Genomic DNA, 16,785 nt, shown 5'->3' with positions numbered 1-16,785 from the left:
TGCACAAGACCAGTAGAGGTGATTGCTCAACTCTGGGACTCAGCAAAGCCCACCATGACATGTCTGGGCTAATGTTTTCCAGGCACATGAACTGAGGATATGAAATAGGGGACAGTGGCATCATGCTTTACCTTTCTTCTCCCCCATCTATGCTGAAGGCAACAAGAATGCTGGGAAGACAAAGACTGGAACTGAGGAGACTGGTCCCAAGCTTAAAGGGAAAGCCTGTATATTAAGGACTGTAACCTACCTGCAACATCCAGTGTGGTGAGAGAATCTGCTTGATCTAAACCCTCCTTAGTCTAATAAGATTTAGGATTTAGACTTTTTATTTTCTTTGGAAACTATTTCTGACCTTTGTACCAACCACTTATAAACACTTAAAATGTATCTTTCTGTAGTTAATAAACTTATTTTAATGTTTTATCTTAACCAGTGAATTTGTTTGAAGTGCTTGGGGAATCTGCTCAGGTTACAAAGGCTGCTGCATATCCACTTTCCTTTGATGAAGTGTTGACTAGTTAATAAACTTGCATTACTCAAGAGAAGAGCTTGAGCCATGCAAGACAGCATATTCTTGGGGTGCAAGGCTGGGGGCTTGGGAGGTTTGCTGGTGTTTCCCTGTGTATAGTTCATGAGAGTATTCATGCATCTTAACTGGGTGTGCCTCTGCATGCTTCAGGCTGAGTGATAGCACCTAGAGGGGTTTGCTGCTTGTCACTAGCAAAGCATTGTGAGAGACAACCCAGGCTGGTGAGTTAAGGGGGCACATCAATCCCACAATTCCATGTTGTACCCTGGGGATCCCATCACAACCACATTTGATAAACAACTTTCTGTGGAAAGAGTAAGATTGAAAGTGATGCCAAGATTCCTACTCATTGCCTCTGAGCAAGTCCCCTGTATAAGAAACAAAGGACAACTGTATCCTAATAATGATAACTTCTACCCACCAGCCATACTTCTCTTTTTCTAGGGTTGAGGACAAGGTAGCTCTGAAACATTCTGCTGGCACTGCTATGCAATATTCCTCCAGAGTACAAACAGAATTTGCAGCATTCATGGGCAAGAGACATATAGCTGTGTATCTGATGTCTATTTATGATCTTCTAACCCTGAATTTAGAAATGTTCTCATCAAAACGTCTCACATACAACCCTAACAAAGACCATTGAAGTCAAAGGAAATATTCTCACTGACTAGACTAGACTTTTTGGGTCAGACCCATGCACATATGTTGAACAACATGGGAAATATGATCCTTGAGGGATGCTGTGAGTCTTCCAGCAATGGTAAACCGTTATCCGTCATCACAGACTGGAACCCCTTGACATACCCAAGTCTGTGCAAACGTCAAGCACACAAACCAGAGCAGAATCTGACATCCAGAAATCATTTAAGCCACCACTGAAGTGCAACCACGTCTGGCCTGGAATGTAGTGGCATTTCAGTAGTTAGTATATCCTAGATATATATGTAGAATGTCACTGCAACATGCAATCACCTTCATTTAAGATAATGGAATAGGCGAAAATGCGTTACTACAAACTGATCCACATGGGAATAGAGATCCACCTGCAAGGATCAGCTTGCATTATCAGGGTCTTAAACAGTATTGGTCTTTTGTATACATGTTGGTCTGACTGCCCCCTTTTACCCAGCATGTATGTTTCTATGTTTTATAGCTTTATAAGAATATTCCTATTTCCAGTTGAATTATTTTTGTTTAAATTTGCAGAAGTTTTCTTATATATTCTCTTACATTCTTTAATGTTGTTGTTATTTTATTTGCAGCTGTAGCTATATCAGCAACCTCTCCATCTTTCTATCAATTTGAGGCACATCAGTCACTGTAGTATCTAGGCACCAAACATTATTAAGATGAGCATAAAAATGTAATTTCAAGTGGACTCTGCTATTACCATTCTAGCTTCAACCACTTCTACATTGTTGGTGTTTTCTTCCTCCCCAGCTCTCTCCCCTTCATCTTTGTTCATTTTTTTGGGAAGAGGACCTTACAGTGCTCTTGCTTGAACCAGGGATTTTTATCTCAAGATCAAGAGACAGGTTCTGGAAACAATTATTTGCTAATGTATCAGTCATTAGTTCCAGGTTCAGGGTGTTTTAGTTAAAAACAAGTTCATTAATGAAAAATGCACAAGATAAATTAAAAAAAAAACCCTTAGGCTAATATCACTAGGTAGGCTAGAATCTTATGTCATCTAGTTTGTCACTGTTGGTTAGGATATGGAAGGAAAAGTTCTTTTGTGTGGTACCTTTCTTATCATCTTGGATGCTTTTCTGTCCCTCTGCTTCTTGTTAGCCACACTGTAAACTCTAGGATCACATGCTCCACCAAACTGTTGTGTATTATCTTTTTGTGTCTCTTGGTTTCAGTGTTTTGTTGACTTGGTGTTTTGTAAGAAAGTAAATCTTTGTCTCGCTCACCTGAACCTTACACCCACATTACTTATATCACTTGCCCTAACTGGTTTTTCTTCATCCAGATTCTTATCTCATTATACATTTGGACCATAGTAATTGCCAATCCCCTGAACCATCCAATACCTGTGAGTTTTTGTTTCTCAGTGAAACCTATTATTTAAGTGCATATATTCCGGGTATATTATGGTGATTGTCACTCTTTAAATATCTAAAATCAATTAGATTCATTTTAATCCAGATTTTGATCTCAGTCACATTCAGTAGATTGATTTATTTGTGAGAGAAGCCAGTGTAAACCACCTGCTCCCTGACTCTATGGCCATGGCTATTTGAGAAGATTTCTTATGCATTATTATCAAGAAGTAAGTTTCACTGGTGCTAGCTCCAATGGAGGTGCTAGACAAAATCTAGGGCTATATCTACACTGCAGCTGGGAATGTGCCTCCCTGCCTGGGTAGACAGACATACGCTGCTCTGCTCAAGATAGTGTACTAAAAATAGCCGTGTGGACTTGGCGGTAGAGGCTATCTGCCTGAGTACAAGCCTGCCTGACCCCCTGGGTCCAAGTTTGCATGGCTAGAACAAGCCACCATCTGTGACCACCATATTGTCTAACCCTGCTCAGAGCAATGTTCAGTGCAGTTACACGTAACTTACTGTAAGAACTGCAGAACCTTATTTTTTTAATTAGGGAATTAGTAATGATCAAGAAAGAAAAACTGAGGAAAAGGGTTTTGTGTTTATAATACTCTAAAGGAGCCAAAGGACAAAACAGAAGCAAAACTCATGGCATTTATATAACAGGCATCACAGATCACAATAAGGATTACTTACTCCTGTGAATTAGATAGGTAAGTATTGTTATTTTGGCTTTACAACTAGGGAAACTGATCTATGGGTGACTGGATGTCCCGATTTTATAGGGATAGTCCCGATATTCAAAGCTTTTTCTTATATAGGCATCTATTGATTTCCACCCCCGTCCCCAATTTTTCACACTTGATATCTGGTCACCCTAGACACAGAAGACATCTATTTATTTATGTACCTACTTATCGTTATTCTAACCTATGTTATTTTCCCTTCAGAGAAATATTAATAAAAATATCATAATTTTACCATTTTAATTTATACAGCACATCTCTTCTGTTAATAAAATGAGAGAAAATTGAAAATGTTACATTTGCAACCAGAGTTTTCATTAAAAAGAATATGAATGAACAAGTACCAGCAGGCCAGAACTCATAATGGCTTATTTATTGAAAAAGTTTGCAGGTAAATCATTTCTCTGTTTCAGGTAGGAGTGAAAGCTAGGTGCTTGAAATTCCCATCATCTTGCTGAATATTTGTTATTATTTTACCTTTCTGGAACTGAGAACTGCAGGTTGTTTGATATATAGTCCTGAAATATAGTCACACTATACATCTTCTGCTCAAATTCTGTTTGATAACTTCTTAAAGCAATACACTTAGAATCATAGAATCATAGAATATTAGAGTTGGAAGGGACCTCAGGAGGTCATCTAGTCCAACCCCCTGCTCAAAGCAGGACTAACCTCAGCTATATCATCCCAGCCAGGGCTTTGTCAAGCCTCAGCTTAAAAACCTCTAAAGATGGAGATTCCACTACCTCTCTAGGTAACCCATTCCAGTGCTTCACCACCCTCCTAGTGAAAAACTTTTTCCTAATGTACAACCTAGACCTCCCGCCCTGCAACTTAAGACCGTTGCTCCTTGTTCTGTCATCTGCCACCACCGAGAACAGCCTTGCCCCATCCTCCATGGAACCCCCTTTCAGGTAGTTAAAGGCCGCTATCAAATCCCCCCTCATTCTTCTCTTTTGCAGACTAAACAAGCCCAGTTCCCTCAGCCTCTCCTCATAAGTCCTGTGCTCCAGCCCCCTAATCATTTTTGTTGCCCTCCGCTGTACTCTCTCCAACTTGTCCACATCCTTTTTGTAGTGGGGGGCCCAATACTGGACACAATATTCTAAATGCGGCCTCACCAATGCCGAATAGAGGGGAATAATCACTTCCCGTGATCTGCTGGCAATGCCCCTCCTAATGCAGCCCAATATGCCATTAGCCTTCTTGCCAACCAGGGCACACTGTTGACTCATATCCAGCTTTTTATCCACTGTTACCCCCAGGTCCTTTTCTGTAGAACTGCTGCCTAGCTCGTCGGTCCCCAGTCTATAGCTGTGCATGGGATTCTTCCTTCCTAAGTGGAGGACTCTGCACTTTTCTTTGTTGAACCTCATTAGATTTCTTTTGGCCCAATCCTCCAGTTTGTTTAGGTCACTCTGTATCCTATCCCTACCTTCCAGGGTATCTACCACTCCAACCAGCTTAGTGTCATCCGCAAACTTGCTGAGGGTACAATCTACCCCATCTTCCAGATCATTAATGAAGATGTTGAACAAAACCGGCCCCAGGACCGACCCCTGGGGCACTCCGCTTGTGACCGGTTGCCAGCTAGACATGGAGCCATTGATCACTACTCGTTGAGCCCTATGCTCTAGCCAGTTCTCTATCCATTTTATAGTCCATTCATCCAACCCGTACTTCTTTAACTTGCTGATAAGAATACTTCACTGCATCACAGTAAATATTTGATGCCACATATAAGAGTAGAGCACTAAAGACCAAATTCTAGAAGCGATGCATTCCACGTGGCGGGGCTGCATGCAAGGCATCTTTTGCAGGGAATGGTAGGGAAAGAAACTATGCCACCAAGCTTCAAAGCCGATTCACAATCTTTAACATATCTACAAAGTTGTGTGTCCTCCACTCTCTGTAGCTGGTGTACTTCCTCTCTGGAGGTGGGAAATGGCTGATGGATCCTTCAAGGCAAGTGATGGATCCATCATGACATGTTCCTTTTTTCTTTGAGTACTGGGACACAGGGAGCCCTTCTTGATGGAACAGAGAACTGTAGCATGCAACATATGCAATTCCCTTGCTTCGAGTCTCCACATCCTTCTCCTTTCTGCATTGCAACCAAGCTGGTTCTGCAGGATCAGGAATCTCTAAGGCTGCATAGGAAGGTCTATATCTTGGTTTCACTGAAGTCAATGGAAGTTTTGCCATGAAAGTAGGACTAGAATTTGGCCATAATGGAATATTTTATCTTTTTCCCCAGCCATAATATGCTGTTCCCAAAAAACTGCTGTATCAGGTCACTAACTTTTGTAATATTAAATCAATATTTCCTGCAATTGAAGTGTTGGCTTAAAATGGGAGTATGCTAAAGCTACTGGTATGTGATAACAGCTACCACTTGGTGGCATCTAGTATATACTTCATTTGTCTTACAACTGTGCAGTTGACTAGATTAGAAAATCTTATAAACTCACAGTTGGGCACTTCTTATGGACACTGAAAACTGCTAAACTTAAACTACTCTTGGTTATTTTGCTCAGGACTTGACATACAGCATCTTCAAATATGTAAAAGGTTGTCATAAAGAGGATTGTGATCAGTTGTTCTCCATGTCTGCCAATGGTAGGATAAAAAGAAATCAGTTTATTCTGCAGCAAACGAGATTTAGATTAAACAATAGGAAAAACTTTATAACTATAAGCATAATTAAGAAATGGCATAGATGTCAAGTCACTGGTCTCAAACCCAGGCCCACAGGGCTCCGGGGAAACAGTCTTGGCTGTCATGAAATACCAACTTATTGAATTTCTATGGAATTCACAGACTTTGGTAAAACAGCTTCTAGGGGTCATGGCCTGCTTCCTGATTGGTCACATAGTCTTGACCCTGATGGCTGGTGATCATATATAAACTTCCTGCTTCCTTTCTGTCCTTGTCTGAGCAATAAGCCATTTTGTGGTAGTTGTTTCTTGGACCCTTTTGGACCCTGCTTTGCTATACTTTCCCCTTGGATTGGATCCCTTGGCTATTGGAGCTGTTATGTGGACTCCGAACACTGATCTGGACTCCCCTTTAACTCACCTGACCTTTAGGCTTTACTGTTTGCTCAGGCTGCCTTCTATCTCCTCCTGGTCTTATCCTGTGTCTCCAAAGGGGCAAGATCAGGAATCTATAGGGGCACTGTTGCTGGCACCTGCTGGAACATCAAATCCCCAGAAGTAAGTTGCCCTCTTACAAGTGGAAAATCAAGTGCTACAGGCCCTGGTGGATCAGCCCAGATAGAAACCGGCATCCTTTAGCAATAGATTACAGGGCTGCAAATGGGAATGTCTTCCCATAGGTACTTCAGTATCTGAGCCCATTATCCCTTTACCAGAGCATTATGATGGTACCCAGAGTAAATTTCATGGTTTTGTAAATCAATGCAGGCTTCTATTTATGATGCGGCCCCATGTCTATGTGATGATCTAGCAAAGGTAGGCCTAATGAATAGCTTCCTTACTGGCAAAGCCCTAGACTGGGTATTGTAGGTGTAACCTGACATGAGTAACTTAACATAGTAAGACCTCAGTTCTCAGTGGACATGAGTGGGAAAGTGAATGGAAGATTATGTTGTAAATAAGAGTGTAATGGGTGCAAATAGGGTCTGAATAAGTTCTCCCCTGACATGTACTGACAAATTGGAGGAGAGGGAGATACTTCAAGAGAAGTATATTTGCATAGACACTCCTTCTCTACCTGGGTGTTCAGCAGACAGACCTGCTTTGTCAAAATGATCTATTTTTTGGCTGGTGTTGGGCTACAATTCACTTTAGTGTTGAATGCAGGGGTACCGAAATGTTTTTATCCTTATTGTATGAGTAAAGGGCAGCAGAACTGCATTTAGTCTGTCCTGATTGAGGGGGTTACTCTTAGTTGAACCTCACTTACTAAGCAGGTGGTAGGGATTCAAAATCCCAGTGAAAGAGAGAGGGGCTAGGAAGATGTGTTTCTCTCTGGTGGTATGGCTTCTGCTTAAAGAGTCCTGGACACCATTTGGTCCTCCCCTCTTTGGTGTTGAAAGACATAGTCCATTAGGCTCAATGGAGAGTCCTTGTTTTTGGTCAGTAATCACTGATTAGCTGATCTTAGGGCTAAGCCTTAGGGCTAGTGCAGAGACAGTGTTGCAATGAAAGACAATTCAGAGGCTGCACTAGCTATGAGGTTCCCTGCTACCTGGTGAAATCACTAAGAGCTGGGCTAAGCAGTGGAACATCAGAACACAGCATTACAGAAGTGACAGTGAGTGGCAGAGAAAACGGTGGCAACTGAGGCAATGGCAGAGATAGCAGCAGAAATAAGCAGTCACAGAGGTTTTGGGGTGGGAGGTGAACCCACATGAATGCCCCTCTGAATTCTGAGTCTTTGCTGATCAAAGACAACCAGCTGTGAATGGGATGCTGTGAAGGGAAAAAGGAATGGCATGTTAGAGGGACATTTGTTGATTGGACTTTCACATTGCAAGGTGGGAAACTGAGGCAAAGAACACTGCCCAGTATACTGTGTGGTGGGTGTTTGCTTATGGTTACATACTTTTGAATGTGTTTGTGGTGGTATCTCAAATTAATGCTGGATTCCCTTTCAATAAAAGCTTTCTTTTGTTATACACAGACTCAGTGCTTGCAAGTGGGGAAGTATTGCATCTTAGAGGTGTCCAGGGATGGAGTTTAGTTTTCCCAGATTACTGGATGGGAATTGCACCGGTTCTGTTTTTGTATTTTTAAGAGGAACCCCTACGTATTGAATCCAGCCCTTGTTGTGTCAATGCCACTTGCCAGGAGGGGTACACAAGCATTAAGTTGGAATCAGTCTAGCTAAGATAAGCAGGAACAAATTGGTACTAGGGAGAATAGACAAGATAAACCTGGAATGTAGAGGTCAGGTTATACATGAACAGAGTATTCTGCACAAGGATTGGTTCCTGAAAAGTAACCAAACCAATCATGAAGCGCGTGTTGCAGTGTATAGTCAGAAAAGCAGATGTTACTAAAGATGTATAGAAGAAAGAGTTTTGCTATGTAACTTTGGATTTGTGATATACCCTGCATCCACTCCCTTTGTTTGAGCCTAGCTGGTTTGGGCATAATGTTGCTGTATGCCAAATAAAGGTACCTGAGTGATAAATTCTGGCATTGAACTGAGTTTTTGGGAACGGAGTGGAAGAGGGTCTCGGGTGATTGCAACAAGTTTTTCCCACATTAGCTAACACAGGTTCCTGTGTTGGCTAGCTGGTACACTTTCTTAGGGGCTTTTGCAACAATATTCAATGATCAACATCTAGCCCACACTGCGGATATGGCTCTGCAGAGGCTCTCTCAGGCCCTGGGATCAGAAGCGTATGTAGGCTGCTCCTGATATCTGGCAGCAAATATGGCTTGCTATGAGCCAGCCTAGCTGCACCAATTTCAAGTAAGCTTGAGCAATGAGATAAAAGACAAATTGGCCTACATGGAGCCTCCCCGTAAGACTCAATGCCTTAATTGAACTTTGATTTTGGATTGACCCTTGGTTTAGTGAGCAGTGACGAGAGGAGGGAGAATCCATTTTGCGCCCAGGCTCCACCTGCAACCCTCCAGTTTGAGCCCATGAAGGTGGACTCAGTTTGAGCCTGGCTGGAACCTTCTGAATGGGAATGCTGGAGACAAAAGAATTTGCATTTTTATCATGGCAGCATGGACTACATGGCTCTGTTTGCCCAGACCAAGTCCTGAATTGTGTGGCTTTTGGAAAATGCTTCTGCCCAGCCTTGATAATGGGGGTCGAGCGTGGGTAACATAGGAGACCCCACTCGCCAAATCCTTCCAGGGACCCTTCCCATCTCCACAAGGTCATCCCTTCACCAGCAGCTCCTGGTAGAATTCTACTTTAGTGCTCCAGACAAGCTTTTCTCTTCCAGTGGGTTTTGACTCTGGGTGGAGGTTAATTTCATGGCTGACACTGTAGTCCAAGTACTTGGTCTCCCCATACAGCCAAAGCTCACCTCTGATTTGGTTGACTCAGTTCATGGCTCACAGCTCACTGGAGTGGGACTCAGGAGACCTGGGTTCTATTCCTGACTCTAACACTGGACTGCTAGGTGCCCTTGGACAAGTGATTTCCTCTCTGTGCTTGTTTCCCCATCATTAGTATGGGAATAATGATATTGACCTAAGTAAAAGTGCTTTGAAATCTATTGCTGAAAAGCACTATATTAACAATTGCAAGATAATTAAGTTTACATCAGGGATTTTATTTTAAGCACCCATTTTCACACCCAAATCTCTCTTTGACTTGAGCCCAGAGATGAGGGGGTTTTGGTTTTGTTTTTCAATTTGAAGAAAATCCCATCAGCCATTCTTGGGTCTCTGGAGAGTTGGCAGGAATCAGATACTTTTCCAGCATTTTATTTTTTTCTCATTAATAACTCAAACAACTGAACAAAACCGCTCCAAACTTGACATGCAAATAATCCTTACTGAGGAGAAGGCCACTGACTAGGTGTGGAGGGAAGGAAGGGGGAGGGGAATTAAATATCAAAAAGTTACATGGGATAAAAAAATTACTTCTAGTTCTGAGCATGCTGAGTTAGCACCTGGTAATTTTAGCAGAGCCTGACAAAACCCCCTTCTTTTTTGTGTCATCACAATGCACCTACATGGCCTGACATGCCCAGGAGCTGTAGCTAAGTGTGTAGTTAAAAAAATCAAGATCTCCTGGTGCTAAAAATGGGCTAATATTCACTGGAAACCACTAACAAGCCCCTTTCACAAAATAAATAAATAAATAAATAAAAATCCCTAAGCAAAATTTTTCTTGGAAGTAGTCTAACTCTTGAATTTGCAATGAACAGTGCAGTTTTAATTATGAGTAATTCTTTTATTTTTTGCAAATGTGACACATCTAGAGTGTGGACCCTGTCTGCAATGAGGGGAACATGCATGGCTTTGGGATGTAAAATGGCATTAAATACAGACAAATACTGAAGAAATTAGACAGTCACATTTTTCTCACATTGGGTCAATTTTTCCCCTCAGTTACACCTTTGCAGCCCTGCTGACTTCACTGAGTTTACACAGGTGTAACTAAGGTAAAAACATTGCCTATTGTTCTCAGAAGTAGTAGTGAAGGAGGTACTTCAGAAACTGACACTACAACATCAGCATTAACCATTCATGTAACCTGATTCCTGGAAGTACACCTGTGTGCAATAATTCTAATAGTGACACAAAGTAATATGACAGGTTCCATCAAATGAATTGACTATAGGTTACCAGATTACCATAAATATGTTGCCAAAATATCATGAACCTGAAATTCTGGGATTACCCACATTTTGTCACATCTGTACCCTTCCTTTTCTAGGCCCTGATCCAAACCTAATGAAGTCAAAGGAAAATAGCAGTGGATGAACTTCACAAGGTAGTTTCTTTAACTTAAAACTTTTATATATTGCATTGTAACTCTTACTATTTATCCACAGTACTTAAAAGCAAGGAACCTTTCCATATTGCTTTGCATTGTCATATGCATTTTCACTTAAACTCAGGTGGCTGGCTAAAGATGGCAAGAGTGTATTGCATAAAAGTAGAGTATATGCAGTAATCTACTTCTAGGGGGCAGCAAATGACTGCTTTTCAGCTACAAGAGAAAATACAAAATTCAGATAATGCATTGCTAGCAATCCAAGGGCCCCATCTAGCTCTGATTGTAGTCAGTGGGAATCTTCCCATTTTCTTCTATAGGACCAGGATCAGGCCTCTGCTGCTTCACTCTCCCCAGCCCCTCATTTTTATTTTAATAAATAAGTGCTTTGTATCAAATACATTAGACCCCTATTATCAATCTTTCCCTTGTTTGAATGGAGTGAAATGAACTATGGATACAAACATCATGTTTCCTATTAACATTTTGAGGACACAATTCAGTTCTAGAAAAGCATACATGACATAATTGTACTAGTATTTATGTAAATATCAGGTCACTGGTTTTCTTTTTTTTATTTTGTTGTGGCATTTAAAGAAATGTGAGTGACTTTTTCCTTCTGCCCACACGTTGTGACTAAGGACCAGAACAGCATAAGTGGGAGTGCTCTCTCCAATGGAAATAAATGCAGATAACTTCACAAATAGGGTTTAATGCCACCAGAAAGGAGAGAGAAAATAAATAAAAGATCCACTTAAAATACATTAAATTTAGTTTATATATTGGTATTTCTATAGCCCTCTTCACTAAAGCATCCGAATATCTACTGTTCTTAAAAATGTACTCAGTCTGTGAGCTTTCCAAGGGCAAGTGTGCAAAGTTTTGTGCTGCTGGGAATGCAGATTTAGGGGTGACCTTGGTATCTTTGCACTCATTTCAAATGGAAATTAAGTGTAAATTGGAGGAAGTACACACCTTATAGATGTCAGTCATCCATTAATGATCCAATAAGTAGTATTTTCAGTAATCTCAGTGGACAGTGCAGGTTCCCCTTGCTTGGAATAAGGTGACTCCATGTCTGCTAGCAGAGGTAAGGGGAAAATGCTATGTATGTAAATTAAGAATACAAAATGGCCCAGAGTGACAAGAATCTTTCTGACACACATGCCTACATGATTGTACTTGGAGCAGCTAGCCCCTCCTGCTGCTTACATTGTTGCAACAACACCTTAATTTTTAGCGTGAGAGCTTGATCAAACCTAGCATGAGTATGTCAATTCTAGCTGGAAATTACACCCTCCAACTCCAGTGTATGCATACCTTCAGTCGTTCTATGCTATGCTTGAGACAGACCTTAAGCCACCTTTGTGCTCCCTGTATTCTGGGGCCATGCAGGAAACAGCCTAGTCCCTGGTGTATATGCTCAGGGTTGCTCTAATATATGCTTTGCATCTCAAGGGCCCCTATGGGAAGCAGAGAATAGCCACAATGCATTCTGGTTATGCCAAATCCCAGTCTTCATCTTATGTTGGAGTCTAGGAGCAGGATATTTTACTTATACTATCTTTATACCAGTTAGGGAGGCGCTCTGCACATGGGGCATTCTTAAGGGGCTGCTGAAGTATTTATCATAAAGAGCCTCAGTGTCACTGAGAATCATGCCTTGAATGTCACAACTTTAAAACATGTTATCTCAGAGCCATACAGGGCTAAATATTGGAATGTTAGACCTCTCCCACATTATATCTCCTAGCGCTGGAATGTTCCAGGATATCAAATATAACATCTTTGTGTATTGAAAAGGTATTTTCAGTCATGTTTACAGGCTTTTGTGTTACCCTTTGAGCCCTGTGCAATTGGACTTGTGGGGACAATTCATACCTGAGCCCAGGATAATAACCAATGGGAGCAGGGTGGCTTATGCCTTCCCTCTCCTGGGGATGCTGGGGACCAGTTTGTTCTTAAGTGCAGGCTAGAATAGTGATCTTTCTGTCTTTCAGCAGTGCCCACTGCCTACCTGTTTCTCTGGTGAATATCACTTGGGGTACAGTGGCTAAGCTGTTGCAAAGAAGGTGTCATTTCAGTCACACTTTCCGAAATAGTACTGAAAACATCTTAGCTCTCAATCTGTTCTCAATGCTACAGCAGGAGATTCTATAGCTGAAAAAACACTTTCAGCAATGGTTAAATGTCCTAATATAGATAAGGCTAAAGAATAACTCTGGCCATAGTTTCAAATCATCTTTTCATCAGGTAGTGAATAAAATATAGTGTAGAAAAAATAAGCTTTTGTTATCTACATCTAAAATTTACAAAGGCAACATAGAATAGTCCATGTAACTTTTGTGTCGGAAAAAAAATCTCACTAAGGCTTCCAGAAAAGTCAAGAGGTAAAGCACGTAGACCAGCTGAAATATCTTTTAGGTGTATTACCTAGAGGACTACTGTAAAACGTTTGGTGTCCATAGGAAGAGGTTTTCTTTTCTTATTTCCCAAGCTGTTGGTTTTATTTTTGATACATTCTATATATTAGTGAAAATGATGAGGTTTGCAATGTAGTAGTTTTTATATCTATTTGTTGGTCCTGTTTCTCAGAATGATAGTGATTTCTGTACATTTGCGCAGATGTTGCCATATACAGTATTGTAGTTTAGGCTATTGACTACACTGTTACTTGGCTGACATAAGGTACTTTACAGCACTGGCACAGAAGTGTTCCGCAGTCCTGCAGTAGAATTGAGTATGCTTGTGTGGCTTTCAACTTTAATTATATTTAATAGTTATTACAGGTACAGTAAAAATGTTTTAAAAATGTGTAAGACGTTCCATACTTATGTGTGGTTCTATTCTGAAAAGTGACTATTTTAAAAAGTTAGCATCATACTCAACATGTAAGTTCCCTGTGTTTATTGAATCATATCTAATTAGTGTACTGACAAGAATAAGTGTTACTACCTTCTACTTCAATTAGCAGTGCAAAACCAAGACAGCTTTCAAAGAATGGGCTGGATTCTCTCTGGCTTGGAAATCATCAACAGAATGTTAAGTTTCAAAAGTGGCTAGTAAAATATGGATTTTTCCTCAAACAACCAATCCAAGGCTTGCCTACCACCCATACTCATTGCCCAAGTTCTCCATAACTGCATCCTCTCGCCCTTCCCCCGCTCCCATCTGTTTCCTTCCCCCGCGAAAGTCCTCTTGCTCCAGCTCCTCTACACCCAAAATAAAAATCGTAGTTAGACTGTCTGCTTGCTATTCTGCTGTGTTCACAATAAACATCCCCATAAAATAAAATACATTATGTTATAACAGCGAGAGATTGTAGCAAGCCGCATGAGTTATCAAATCTTTACTGCACAGGAGTACAAAAACTTGGACTAGAAATGTCAATGGTGGGGTGTTCATTGGGGCTAATGGTATCAGGACATTTCCTCAAACTATGTGGGAAAATATAAAATGGCTGCATAGAAATCCTAACATGTTTTTCTTTTATTGGTGCATACACATTGTAATCCTTCCAGTCTGCATGTCTACACATCCACATTAAGCAAATGTAGTTTTTTCAAATACATTCTCAGTATGGCTCCCCAAGGACCCATAGTGGGTAGTGGGTGCCATGCACTACCTTGAGTAAAACTCGGCAGATTGAGACCATTTTGACAGATCAGTAGTTTGGTCTCTAGCTCTGAGCACAACCCCTCCCCCCACCTAATAACCCTTTGAAAAATGGATATATTTGTGGGGTTATATCTCCACAATACTTAGCTCAAATGACCTCAAATTTGGGTCACTTACTGTATCCTGCACCCAACCCGAGGCACACCAAATTTGAAAGAAATCTGACTAAGCATGTCTATTTTAGGGGACTGAGAAATGTCAACCTCTAAAACGAAGTCTCATAGACTAATAGACATTAAGGTCAGAAGGGACCATCATGATCATCTAGTCTGACCTCCTGCACATTGCAGGCCACAGAACCTCACCCATCCACTCCTGTAATAAACCCCTAATCTCTGGCTGAATTACTGAAGTCCTCAAATCATGGTTTAAAGACTTCAGTTTACAGAGAATCCACCATTTACACTAGTTTAAACCTGCAATTGACCCATGCCCCATGCTGCAGAAGAAGTCATGCCATAACCTTAAATACAGTTGTGCTGCCCTGCCATTATAATTTATCCTTCTTGGTATGCATCTCACTGTGCCAACCTGGCCCCTTGTGTCCCAGGAGGCTTTTCCCCTGGGAGAAGGCTGACTTTGTTTCCACTGCCTCACTTCTCTAGAATGTCCCTGGATGAAGCCAGTTTTAATGTTTGCTGGAGGTTCCTTACCTAGGAGACTAGTCAGTAGAGGCTGCAAGCAACTGCTTCTTACTTCTTCCTGGTGGTTAGCACAGCCACCCTGTCAAATAGTTGCCCCCTGGCAAGCATTACCCACTGTTGGGGCTATGCAGGCAAGCTGTGGGCACCCTGATGAAGGGGAGGTTGTAAACACCTTGCTGTCATGCTTCTTTTTTTCTTTTGAGAGCCCTCAACCAAAGTCTGTATAGTTCTAGCAGGAAAGAGAAGGAGGAAGTATTTTTTATTACACTTATAGGCTCCTGTTGGTCACACTTCCTGCTACAACCCCCCTGACTGTGTAAGTTATCCCTGCTTACATTCTCTTACAATGGCTTATGTTAGCATCCATTTGCAGTGACTAAGCAATGTGTAATTTACACCCACCCTTTATGTCAATCAACTCTGAATTGGGCCAGCAGTAGCAGTTTAAAATCATATGGTCCAAGGAACATGAGGCAGAGCTAAAGGGGAGGGGCCACAAAGGAGCCCTCTGCAGCTCTTCACTCCTGTGACCTACCTCTAGCATGATTTCAAGCAGCCTCAGGATGACTGCAAGCTAATGGTGATGTTCCATGCCTCAGCCATCCCTCTTGCTTCTAGCTACATCCCTTGTGCTGGTGGCTGGGAGTAGGGGTGATGCAGGAGGCTTTAGGACAGCCCTATGCCACTAGAGCAGTGTTTCTCAATTGGTGTTCCGCGGAACCCAAGGGTTCCACGGGAACACTGTTAGGGTTCCGCAAGCAGCTGTTCTCTGCACCGCCGCGAGCAGCTGTTCTCCGCACCGCCGAAAAAGGGAAGATGTCCCGGATTTTTCGGCGGAGGGTATCGAGTGTAAGTATAATTTAATTGAGAAATGCTGACCTAGTTGTTTGTATATAATTTGCTTATTTTGACATTTTTTTGGCCCATATATAAAAATACTGTTAAGAGTTTGGGGGGTTCTGCAATTATTTATCGAGTTCAAAAGGGTTCCGTGGCCAAATTTAATTGAGAAACACTGCACTAGAGGATTCTCCATATATCAGATCTTCAGGAGCTAGGATCCAACTGGTCTGCTTTGCTTCAGTGCCTTGGGAGGTGTTCCTATATAGGGAATTTGGCTTCATTCTAGGTTTACAAGCAGAGAAAGCATCTGTCAGTGACACTTTCCTCAGAGTTGGGGAATGTTAGAAGAAAGGGAGATACGAAAGGTCATTATTTGATCTGGAGCAGTGCCCCCACCCCCATAATACTGGAGATCCACTTTGACTGCACTCCTGCTCACAACAAGGTTACAAATAAATGAGGAGACATGTATCATTATATCATTAATACAAATATTTTAGTGCCCAAGTGTATGCTAGGTACTTCAGAACAACAAGAAGACATGATCCTAGCCATGAGGAGCTTATAAAATACAGAGGAAACACGATCCAAGCCAGGAGGAGCTTATACATTTATTTAAGGCATGACATTACTGTGGATTATCAAGACTGGGGCTGAGAGAGACAGGATGGAATATTATCAATAAAATTACAAAGTAATTTAGAAAGGCCAATGCACAACATGATGGAATAAACAGTGTTTTGTTTAATAAATAAAGAAAGTGAGGCATGAATGAGGAGAGGGCCCTCATGGACCAGCGCAGCAAGGGTATTCCATGCTTAGGGAGCAGTCTGACAGAAAGTACAGAGATGATT

Source organism: Emydura macquarii, unplaced genomic scaffold (genome assembly GCF_026122565.2).
Source record: "Emydura macquarii macquarii isolate MOO-44397 ecotype Brisbane River unplaced genomic scaffold, CSIRO-AGI_Emac_v2 contig_383, whole genome shotgun sequence".
Classification (NCBI taxonomy): Eukaryota; Metazoa; Chordata; order Testudines; family Chelidae; genus Emydura; species Emydura macquarii.
The sequence above is the reverse complement of the archived record's forward strand: the minus strand, read 5'-3'. Positions refer to the sequence as shown.